The following is an 11,621-nucleotide window of genomic DNA, read 5'->3' on the forward strand; positions in this document are numbered from 1 at the left end:
ATTACAGCCTCTAGTCTTCTTGGGTATGACGCTACAAGTTTGGCACACCTGTATTTGGGGAGTTTCTCCCATTCTTCTCTGCAGATCCTTTCAAGCTCTGTTAGGTTGGATGGGGAGCGTCGCTGCACAGCTATTTTCACGTCTCTCCGGAGATGTTCAATCGGGTTCAAGTCCGTGCTCTGGCTGGACCACTCAAGGACATTCAGAGAGACTTGTCCCGAAGCCACTCCTGCATTGTCTTGGCTGTGTGCTTAGGGTCATTGTGCTGTTGGAAGGTGAACCTTCACCCCAGTCTGAGCGCTCTGGAACAGGTTTTCATCATGGATCTCTGTGTACTCTGCTCCGTTCAGCTTTCCCTCGATCCTGACTAGTCTCCCAGTCCCTGCCGCTGAAAATCATCCCCACAACATAGGGAGGGTGCCAGGTTTCCTCCAGATGTGATGCTTGGCATTCAGGCCAAAGAGTTCAATCTTGGTTTCATCAGACCAGAGAATCTTGTTTCTCATGGTCTGAGAGTCTTTAGCTGCCTCTTGACAAACTCCAAGCGGGCTGTCATGTGCCTTTTCCTGAGGAGTGGCTTCTGTCTGACCACTCTACCATAAAGGCCTGATTGGTGGAGTGCTGCATAGGTTGTTGTTCTTCTGGAAAGTTCTGCCATCTCCACAGAGGAACTCTGGAGCTCTGTCAGAGTGACCATCGGGTTCTTGGTCACCTCCCTGACCAAGGTCCTTCTCCACCGATTGCTCAGTTTGGCAGGACGGCCAGCTCTAGGAAGAGTCTTGGTGGTTCCAAACTTCTTCCATTTAAGAATGATGGAGGCCACTGGGCCCTTCAATGCTGCAGAAATGTTTTGGTACCCTTGGAGGCCACTGGGCCCCCTGAATGCTGCAGAAATGCTTTGGTACCCTTGGAGACCACTGGGCCCTTCAATGCTGCAGAAATGCTTTGGTACCCTTGGAGGCCACTGGGCCCAAAGAGTTCAATGCTGCAGAAATGCTTTGGTACCCTTGGAGGCCACTGGGCCCTTCAATGCTGCAGAAATGTTTTGGTACCCTTGGAGGCCACTGGGCCCTTCAATGCTGCAGAAATGTTTTGGTACCCTTGGAGGCCACTGGGCCCTTGAATGCTGCAGAAATGTTTTCTTTGGCCAAACCTTCAATGCTGCAGAAATGCTTTGGACCCTTGGAGGCCACTGGGCCCTTCAATGCTGCAGAAATGTTTTGGTACCCTTGGAGGCCACTGGGCCCTTCAATGCTGCAGAAATGCTTTGGTACCCTTGGAGGCCACTGGGCCCTTCAATGCTGCAGAAATGCTTTGGTACCCTTGGAGGCCACTGGGCCCTTCAATGCTGCAGAAATGCTTTGGTACCCTTGGAGGCCACTGGGCCCTTCAATGCTGCAGAAATGTTTTGGTACCCTTGGAGGCCACTGGGCCCTTCAATGCTGCAGAAATGTTTTGGTACCCTTGGAGGCCACTGGGCCCTTCAATGCTGCAGAAATGTTTTGGTACCCTTGGAGGCCACTGGGCCCTTCAATGCTGCAGAAATGTTTTGGTACCCTTGGAGGCCACTGGGCCCTTCAATGCTGCAGAAATGTTTTGGTACCCTTGGAGGCCACTGGGCCCTTCAATGCTGCAGAAATGTTTTGGTACCCTTGGAGGCCACTGGGCCCTTCAATGCTGCAGAAATGTTTTGGTACCCTTGGAGGCCACTGGGCCCTTCAATGCTGCAGAAATGTTTTGGTACCCTTGGAGGCCACTGGGCCCTTCAATGCTGCAGAAATGTTTTGGTACCCTTGGAGGCCACTGTGTTCTTGGGGATCTTCAATTCTGCAGTATTATTATTATTTTTACCCTTCCTCAGATCTGTGCCTCGACATAATCCTGTCTCGGAGCTCTACGGACAATTCCTTCAACCTCATGGCTTGGTTTTTGCTTTGACATGCACTGTCAACTGTGGGACCTTATGTAGACAGGTGTGTGCCTTTCCAAATCATGTCCAATCAATTGAATTTACCACAGGTAGACTCCAATCAAATTGTAGAAACATCTCAAGGATGATCAATGGAAACAGGATGTACCTGAGCTCAATTTCGAGTCTCATAGCAAAGGGTCTGAAGACTTATTGTCACGCTGGTATGATGGAATGGGAGACAGGCGCAGGAATACGTAATTGGTGTTTTTATTGACCCAAATGACAGCGTGCCGTGTAAAGGCACGAAGACCAAACAAACATGAATACAAAACACAGAGTAGAGACCCATACAAAAGAGTGAGGAGTACCAATACAGGAGTACCATTACAGGAGTACCATTACAGGAGTACCAATACAGGAGTACCATTACAGGAGTACCATTACAGGAGTACCATTACAGGAGTACCAATACAGGAGTACCAATACAGGAGTACCATTACAGGAGTACCAATACAGGAGTACCATTACAGGAGTACCAATACAGGAGTACCATTACAGGAGTACCAATACAGGAGTACCATTACAGGAGTACCATTACAGGAGTACCATTACAGGAGTACCATTACAGGAGTACCATTACAGGAGTACCAATACAGGAGTACCAATACAGGAGTACCATTACAGGAGTACCATTACAGGAGTACCAATACAGGAGTACCAATACAGGAGTACCAATACAGGAGTACCAATACAGGAGTACCATTACAGGAGTACCATTACAGGAGTACCAATACACGGGACGAGATCCGTAATCATCTGTGCACAACACAAGTGGCACGAAAGCCAAACCAACACAGCACGGGTTTTCACTTTGTCATTATGGGGTATTGTGATGTCATTACGGGGTATTGTGATGTCATTATGGGGTATTGTGATGTCATTACGGGGTATTGTGATGTCATCATGGGGTATTGTGTGTATATTGATGAGGAAAATAATGAGTTGAATCCATTCTAGAATAAGGCCGTAACATAAGAAAACTTTAACAATGCACTGTACGTGTTTTACATCCAGAAACAACATCTGCTGAGCCACGAGAGACCAGGAAGACACACACACACACACACACACACACACACACACACACACACACACACACACACACACACACACACACACACACACACACACACACACACACACACACACACACACACACACACACACACACACACACACACACACACACACACACACACACACACACACACACACACACACACACACACACACACACACACACACACATCTGATAAAGGCATTGTTGTGTTTTTCCATTCCGTTTGGAGGGAAAGGGGAGTTGAACCATTACATTTGCCCCATCTTGGGACTACAAGGTCCTCTGCTCTCTAAATAGATAAGCAGACGGGAGAGAGAGAGAGAGAGAGAGAGAGAGAGAGAGAGAGAGAGAGAGAGAGAGAGAGAGAGAGAGAGAGAGAGAGAGAGAGAGGGGTTACGTGTTGATAGATACAGGATATAGTCTCAGTGGGTTTGGACCATCTGAGAGTTAAGAGTTATGTTCACATCTGAAGAATCAATCTAACTCTATTGTTCACGCTGAATAACCTAATATAAATAAACCCAGTTAGAGAATCACTATATTCTGTAAGTCTAGAAAGTGATACGAAAGGCCTTGGCCAAGAAATGCAGAATCATCTCTACACATTAATCAGTCAGCTGGTTATTACAGGAGTCAGTTTGTGGTTGACAAGTTGATAAATGGCTGACAGAATCAGTTCTCTTCAACCTTCCTATAGCCTCGGTACCAGTCTGTTTCTATAGCCTCGGTACCAGTCTGTTTCTATAGCCTCGGTACCAGTCTGTTTCTATAGCCTCGGTACCAGTCTGTTTCTATAGCCTCGGTACCAGTCTGTTTCTATAGCCTCGGTACCAGTCTGTTTCTATAGCCTTCCTATAGTCTGAGTACCAGTCTGTTTCTATAGCCTTCCTATAGTCTGAGTACCAGTCTGTTTCTATAGCCTTCCTATAGTCTGAGTACCAGTCTGTTTCTATAGCCTTCCTATAGCCTGAGTACCAGTCTGTTTCTATAGCCTTCCTATAGTCTGAGTACCAGTCTGTTTCTATAGCCTTCCTATAGTCTGAGTACCAGTCTGTTTCTATAGCCTTCCTATAGTCTGAGTACCAGTCTGTTTCTATAGCCTTCCTATAGTCTGAGTACCAGTCTGTTTCTATAGCCTGGGTACCAGTCTGTTTCTATAGCCTGGGTACCAGTCTGTTTCTATAGCCTGGGTACCAGTCTGTTTCTATAGCCTGGGTACCAGTCTGTTTCTATAGTCTGGGTACCAGTCTGTTTCTATAGTCTGAGTACCAGTCTGTTTCTATAGCCTGGGTACCAGTCTGTTTCTATAGCCTGGGTACCAGTCTGTTTCTATAGCCTGGGTACCAGTTGGTTTCCTTCCTATAGCATGGGTACCAGTCTGTTTCTACAGCCTTCCTATAGTCTGGGTACCAGTCTGTTTCTATAGCCTTCCTATAGTCTGGGTACCAGTCTGTTTCTATAGCCTTCTAATAGCCTGGCTACCAGTCTGTTTCCTTCCTATAGCCTGGGCACCAATCTGTTTCTATAGCCTTCCTATAGCCTGGGTGCCAGTCTGTTTCCTTCCTATAGCCTGGGCACCAATCTGTTTCTATAGCCTTCCTATAGCCTGGGTGCCAGTGTGTTTTTCCTATAGCCTCCTCATTTGCTGTTGTTGAATGCAGAAACAGTCCAAGACTGGGATTAGATGGTCCCACCTCTTCCTATAGCCTGGGTACCAGTCTGTTTCCTTCCTATAGCCTGGGTACCAGTCTGTTTCCTTCCTACAGCCCGAGTCCCACTCTGCTTTTAGCTGTTCGTCATCATGGTGTGTTTGACCTATAAAACATGACTGAGAATAAAGCTGTTACACTGACAGTTCTGTTCTCCGGCCACAACTCCCATCCAGCCAATCCTGTCGGGACCATCATCCTGGGCTACAGTAGACTTCAGGCTTCATGATTTACTGTCTGCTTTTACTACATTGTCCTGACCTGGGGATGTGAGGAGGATGGAGAGAGAGAGAGGGAAGGAGAGGGAATGAGATAGAAAGAGAGAAAGGGGATAGTCTAGTTGTAGGGAGTAGTCTAGTTGTAGGGGATAGTCTAGTTGTAGGGGGTAGTCTAGTTGTAGGGGGTAGTCTAGTTGTAGGGGGTAGTCTAGTTGTAGAGCATAGTCTAGTTGTAGGGGTAGTCTAGTTGTAGGGGGTAGTCTAGTTGTAGGGAATAGTCTAGTTGTAGGGGATAGTCTAGTTGTAGGGGATAGTCTAGTTGTAGGGGATAGTCTAGTTGTAGGGGATAGTCTAGTTGTAGGGGGTAGTCTAGTTGTAGGGAATAGTCTAGTTGTAGGGGATAGTCTAGTTGTAGGGGATACCCCAAACAGCAAGTAATGCAGATGTAGAAGCACGATGGCTAGGAACAACTCCTTAGAAAGTCAGGAACCTAGGAAGAAACCACCCCTCACAACGAGTAGTTACAACTAGAGTTATCCCAGGTCTGATGTCACAACTAGAGTTATCCCAGGTCTGATGTCACAACCAGTAGTTACAACTAGAGTTATCCCAGGTCTGATGTCACAACTAGTAGTTACAACTAGAGTTATCCCAGGTCTGATGTCACAACGAGTAGTTACAACTAGAGTTATCCCAGGTCTGATGTCACAACTAGAGTTATCCCAGGTCTGATGTCACAACTAGAGTTATCCCAGGTCTGATGTCACAACTAGAGTTATCCCAGGTCTGATGTCACAACTAGAGTTATCCCAGGTCTGATGTCACAACTAGAGTTATCCCAGGTCTGATGTCACAACGAGTAGTTACAACTAGAGTTATCCCAGGTCTGATGTCACAACTAGAGTTATCCCAGGTCTGATGTCACAACTAGAGTTATCCCAGGTCTGATGTCACAACTAGAGTTATCCCAGGTCTGATGTCACAACTAGAGTTATCCCAGGTCTGATGTCACAACTAGAGTTATCCCAGGTCTGATGTCACAACTAGAGTTATCCCAGGTCTGATGTCACAACTAGAGTTATCCCAGGTCTGATGTCACAACTAGAGTTATCCCAGGTCTGATGTCACAACTAGAGTTATCCCAGGTCTGATGTCACAACGAGTAGTTACAACTAGAGTTATCCACCTCTGGCCTGCTCGCCTCCCTACCACTGAGGAAGTACAGCTCCCGCTCAGCCCAGTCAAAACTGTTCGCTGCCCTGGCCCCCCAATGGTGGAACAAACTCCCTCACGACGCCAGGACAGCGGAGTCAATCACCACCTTCCGGAGACACCTGAAACCCCACCTCTTTAAGGAATACCTAGGATAGGTTAAGTAATCCCTCTCACCCCACCCCCCCTAAGTTTTAGATGCACTATTGTTAAGTGACTGTCCCACTGGATGTCATAAGGTGAATGCACCAATTTGTAAGTCGCTCTGGATAAGAGCGTCTGCTAAATTACTTAAATGTAATGTAAATGATGTCACAACTAGAGTTATCCCAGGTCTGATGTCACAACTAGAGTTATCCCAGGTCTGATGTCACAACTAGAGTTATCCCAGGTCTGATGTCACAACTAGAGTTATCCCAGGTCTGATGTCACAACTAGAGTTATCCCAGGTCTGATTTGTTGCAGTGTTTTTGTTCCAGTACTCCCTGACTATCTAGTCTCTCTGTTTTCTCTCCTCCAGTCTGTAATGTGGACTCCATGCTCCTGTTCCCGTCAGCTTCCTCTGAGAACTACGTCACCTTCTCCCGGAGCTTCCCTGCTCTTCCAGAACTCTCCGTGTGCCTGTGGTTCCGCGTCGACGTCGGGTACGTAGGAACGCTCCTCTCTTACGCCACGGAAGACAACGACAACAAACTAGTCCTATACGGACGCAACTCCTCCTCCTCTTCTTCCTCCACCCCCAACCGAGCAACCCTGGACTTCGTGGTGGGAGACCCTGCGTACCGTGAGCTCCCTGTGGACTCTGTGCTGGACGGGTGCTGGCACCACCTCTGTGTACTCTGGTCCTCTATCCAGGGACGATTCTGGCACTACACCGACCGGCGCCTGACCTCCGCAGGGTCACGGTTCAGGAAGGGTTACGAGGTGCCAGGAGGGGGATAGTGGTGCTGGGAGCAGAGCAGGACAGCCAGGGGGAGGGTTTGATCCCAACGAGGGGTTTGTGGGGGCGCCTGGCGGGGTTCACCGTATGGGACCGGGTGTTGAGTCCTGGGGAGGTGACGGGGGTGGCTATGGGGAGGGGGGTACCCCGGGGGGTGGTGCTCGAGTTGGGGGACGTTGACGGAGTTCATGGGGAGGTACAGCAGGTAGCCTGCGAGTGCCTGGAACACTGTAGCTGAGACGTCTGATTCCAAACCGACCCTAACCGCTCGTCCCTCATCCCTCGTCCCTATAGGCACTCCTAGATCTACAGTGTGGTCCTTTAGGGCAGAGTGGGCTGGTTTTTACTCCTCTGTACTTGATTGATCAATTAAGGTAATTGATTTCCCCTCACCTGGTTGTCTATGTCTTAATTGTGCGTCAATTAAAAATAAATAATAACAAATAACAGCAACCAGCCTGGGGGGCCTTGGGATTCAGCTGTCCAAATGTTTTACTATTCATCAATTAACTACCAGGGAGAATGAAGACCGGCAGAACTGCCCTTCGGACTGGATGTGGACCTGGATTGAAAGAGGAACACTTCTCTAACCTTAAACAGTGCCACTGACACACTGTAAAATGACCTGTATTGAATGAGGAACACTTCTCTATCCTTAAACAGTGCCACTGACACACTGTAAAATGAGCATGTGGATGGAAGCCATCAATTATTACTTAAAGCAATGTTGTTATATGGCTAAACAAAGACTATTTCATAGCATATATATTGTTACCCAGCAACAGACAGAGACAGACTTACAGACAGACAGATACAGACTTAGACAGAGAGAGAGGCAGACAGACATACAGAGGCAGACAGAGGGACAGACAGACAGACAGAGAGGCAGACAGACAGATACAGACTTAGACAGAGAGAGAGGCAGACAGACATACAGAGGCAGACAGAGGGACAGACAGACAGACAGACAGACAGACAGACAGACAGACAGACAGACAGACAGACAGACAGACAGACAGACAGACAGACAGACAGACAGACAGACAGACAGACAGACAGACAGACAGAGAGGCAGACAGACAGACAGACAGACAGACAGACAGACAGACAGACAGACAGACAGACAGACAGACAGACAGACAGACAGACAGACAGACAGACAGACAGACAGACAGACAGACAGACAGACAGACAGACAGACAGAGAGAGAGAGAGAGGCAGATTGTTCAGATTGTTCTGTTATAAAGTCAACAGACTGATGTCGGTTATTATCATGCCAATAAATCAAGATTATGTCAGTTGGAGCTGCTCTCCACTCTACTGGATATATAACAGTCATCATTCACGAGACAAATGACCCTTTATCTATAAACATTGATTCACTCAGTTCGTTTGAATTTGTTTGTATGTCTTTGTTATGCATGGTTTTGTCTTGTCAGTATATTATTTCACTTGAGAGGGAAAAGCATAGTTTTTTTTCTGTCGCCTACTTCAACTATTTCAATTTCCAAGGTCCTTGATGTAAGACCGCTACAAATACCTAGATTATTCAATAATTCACCAGCAACATGTAAACAATCAGTTCTTCATAATATGACATCGATATCATTGCCTGGCTCTTATGCTGTAAAATAATGGCAAAAATACGTCTTCCTCTCTGTTTTTGGGCTCAGCTTTCAGTTAGAGAACTACAATTCCCAGAAATCCATGCGAAAAACAGTTATGTTTGACCCTGTGTGCCACCGGTAGAAACCATCACGAGTTCGCCTATGATTTTAGTCATGTGGAATATCTAAAAGTTCCCTCTTTACGTCCTCACTCATCTCTCCTTGTCTCCTTTTCAAAACCCATTGGAGGAGATGGTCAGAGGGCGGGACCTCTGGATTTCTCCTCCAATGGGGTTTTCAGAAGGAGACGAGGAGAGAGGACGCGAGGCGGAACTCATTGAGATCCTCCCATAAAGGAAGGCAAGAATGAGAGGCGGTTATAACCAGACACAAATTGCAAAATAAAAAAACTATCTCACTGATTGTGAGAGTGGAGAACTACCGCGAGTAAAACATGGCCAACATCACGAAGAAAGTGTCGTGGTCGAGCCGGGGTGACGAGTCCGGTGGCGGCGAGAGAAGCCCACTTCTCAACGGCACCGAAGAAGTCCGGTACACCAGACAGGTAAGGGTTATCAATGCTAAACTAGCGACCACAAGCAGAACTGTCTACCGCTGCCGCTATGTGCCAGCGAGGTATCCATGATGTTTTCGAAGAGTAAAAAAACATTATGTTATGTTTTGCTATGAGATTAATGTTTTAAAAAAAAAGAAGAGTGCTCCGTTTGTGGTTTGTTTGCATGCAGGCGTTTGCAAATGCTGCTAACAACAACAACAACAACAACAACAACAACATGCAAACGTCACAGGATGGAGTTGGAGGATGCTTTTCAGACAAGCACGTTTTTTTTTTTTTTTTATAGAAGTTTTAATAAATCCTATGCCCATTTTAACAAAATGCCAAAGACTGGCAGACCTAAGAAAAATAGCTACAGAAAGAAAAAGTAATCTTCAAACCAGAGTTTCAGAATATAACCTTAAGTTACTAACAAACACTGAACTCCGACTATTAAGGTAATCAGGGAATCAGCCTTTGTACCACTTCCTATTAAATTACACCGGCATTATGACTTGAGTTAGTACCGCTTAATGCATGTTAGGTAAATTACACCGGCATTATGACTTGAGTTAGTACCGCTTAATGCATGTTAGGTAAATTACACCGGCATTATGACTTGAGTTAGTACCGCTTAATGCATGTTAGGTAAATTACACCGGCATTATGACTTGAGTTAGTACTGCTTAATGCATGTTAGGTAAATTACACCGGCATTATGACTTGAGTTAGTACCGCTTAATGCATGTTAGGTAAATTACACCGGCATTATGACTTGAGTTAGTACTGCTTAATGCATGTTAGGTAAATTGCATTATGACTTGAGTTAGTACCGCTTAATGCATGTTAGGTAAATTACACCGGCATTATGACTTGAGTTAGTACCGTTTAATGTATGTTAGGTAAATTACACCGGCATTATGACTTGAGTTAGTACCGCTTAATGCATGTTAGGTAAATTACACCGGCATTATGACTTGAGTTAGTACCGCTTAATGCATGTTAGGTAAATTACACCGGCATTATGACTTGAGTTAGTACTGCTTAATGCATGTTAGGTAAATTACACCGGCATTATGACTTGAGTTAGTACCGCTTAATGCATGTTAGGTAAATTACACCGGCATTATGACTTGAGTTAGTACTTGAGTTAGTACTGCTTAATGCATGTTAGGTAAATTACACCGGCATTATGACTTGAGTTAGTACCGCAATGCATGTTAGGTAAATTACACCGGCATTATGACTTGAGTTAGTACCGCTTAATGCATGTTAGGTAAATTACATCGGCATTAAAGCAAACATGTTCACTTGAGTTAGTATAAATGACTGCTAGATGTTAATACGTGTTACTTCAATTACACAGGAATTACACATGATAACTGAGCTGTTAGTACTACTGACTACTGACTGTTAATACATGATAACTGAGCTGTTAGTACTACTGACTACTGACTGTTAATACATGATAACTGAGCTGTTAGTACTACTGACTACTGACTGTTAATACATGATAACTGAGCTGTTAGTACTACTGACTACTGACTGTTAATACATGATAACTGAGCTGTTAGTACTACTGACTACTGACTGTTAATACATGATAACTGAGCTGTTAGTACTACTGACTGTTAATACATGATAACTGAGCTGTTAGTACTACTGACTGTTAATACATGATAACTGAGCTGTTAGTACTACTGACTACTGACTGTTAATACATGATAACTGAGCTGTTAGTACTACTGACTACTGACTGTTAATACATGATAACTGAGCTGTTAGTACTACTGACTGTTAATACATGATAACTGAGCTGTTAGTACTACTGACTGTTAATACATGATAACTGAGCTGTTAGTACTACTGACTACTGACTGTTAATACATGATAACTGAGCTGTTAGTACTACTGACTACTGACTGTTAATACATGATAACTGAGCTGTTAGTACTACTGACTACTGACTGTTAATACATGATAACTGAGCTGTTAGTACTACTGACTACTGACTGTTAATACATGATAACTGAGCTGTTAGTACTACTGACTACTGACTGTTAATACATGATAACTGAGCTGTTAGTACTGACTGACTACTGACTGTTAATACATGATAACTGAGCTGTTAGTACTACTGACTACTGACTGAGCTGTTTAATACATGATAACTGAGCTGTTAGTACTACTGACTGTTAATACATGATAACTGAGCTGTTAGTACTACTGACTACTGACTGTTAATACATGATAACTGAGCTGTTAGTACTACTGACTGTTAATACATGATAACTGAGCTGCTTTGGTACTACTGACTACCGACTCGTTAATATATGATAACTGAGCT

At 45.1% G+C, this 11,621-nt stretch overlaps 1 pseudogene; it reads left to right on the forward strand.

Moving 5' to 3' along the window:
- The window catches only part of LOC124028905, a 14,959-nt pseudogene extending 7,409 nt beyond the window's left edge, over window positions 1-7,550 (forward strand).
- Window positions 7,551-11,621: the final 4,071 nt, after the last annotated feature.

The sequence above is a fragment of the Oncorhynchus gorbuscha genome, unplaced genomic scaffold (genome assembly GCF_021184085.1).
Source record: "Oncorhynchus gorbuscha isolate QuinsamMale2020 ecotype Even-year unplaced genomic scaffold, OgorEven_v1.0 Un_scaffold_5004, whole genome shotgun sequence".
Classification (NCBI taxonomy): domain Eukaryota; kingdom Metazoa; phylum Chordata; class Actinopteri; order Salmoniformes; family Salmonidae; genus Oncorhynchus; species Oncorhynchus gorbuscha.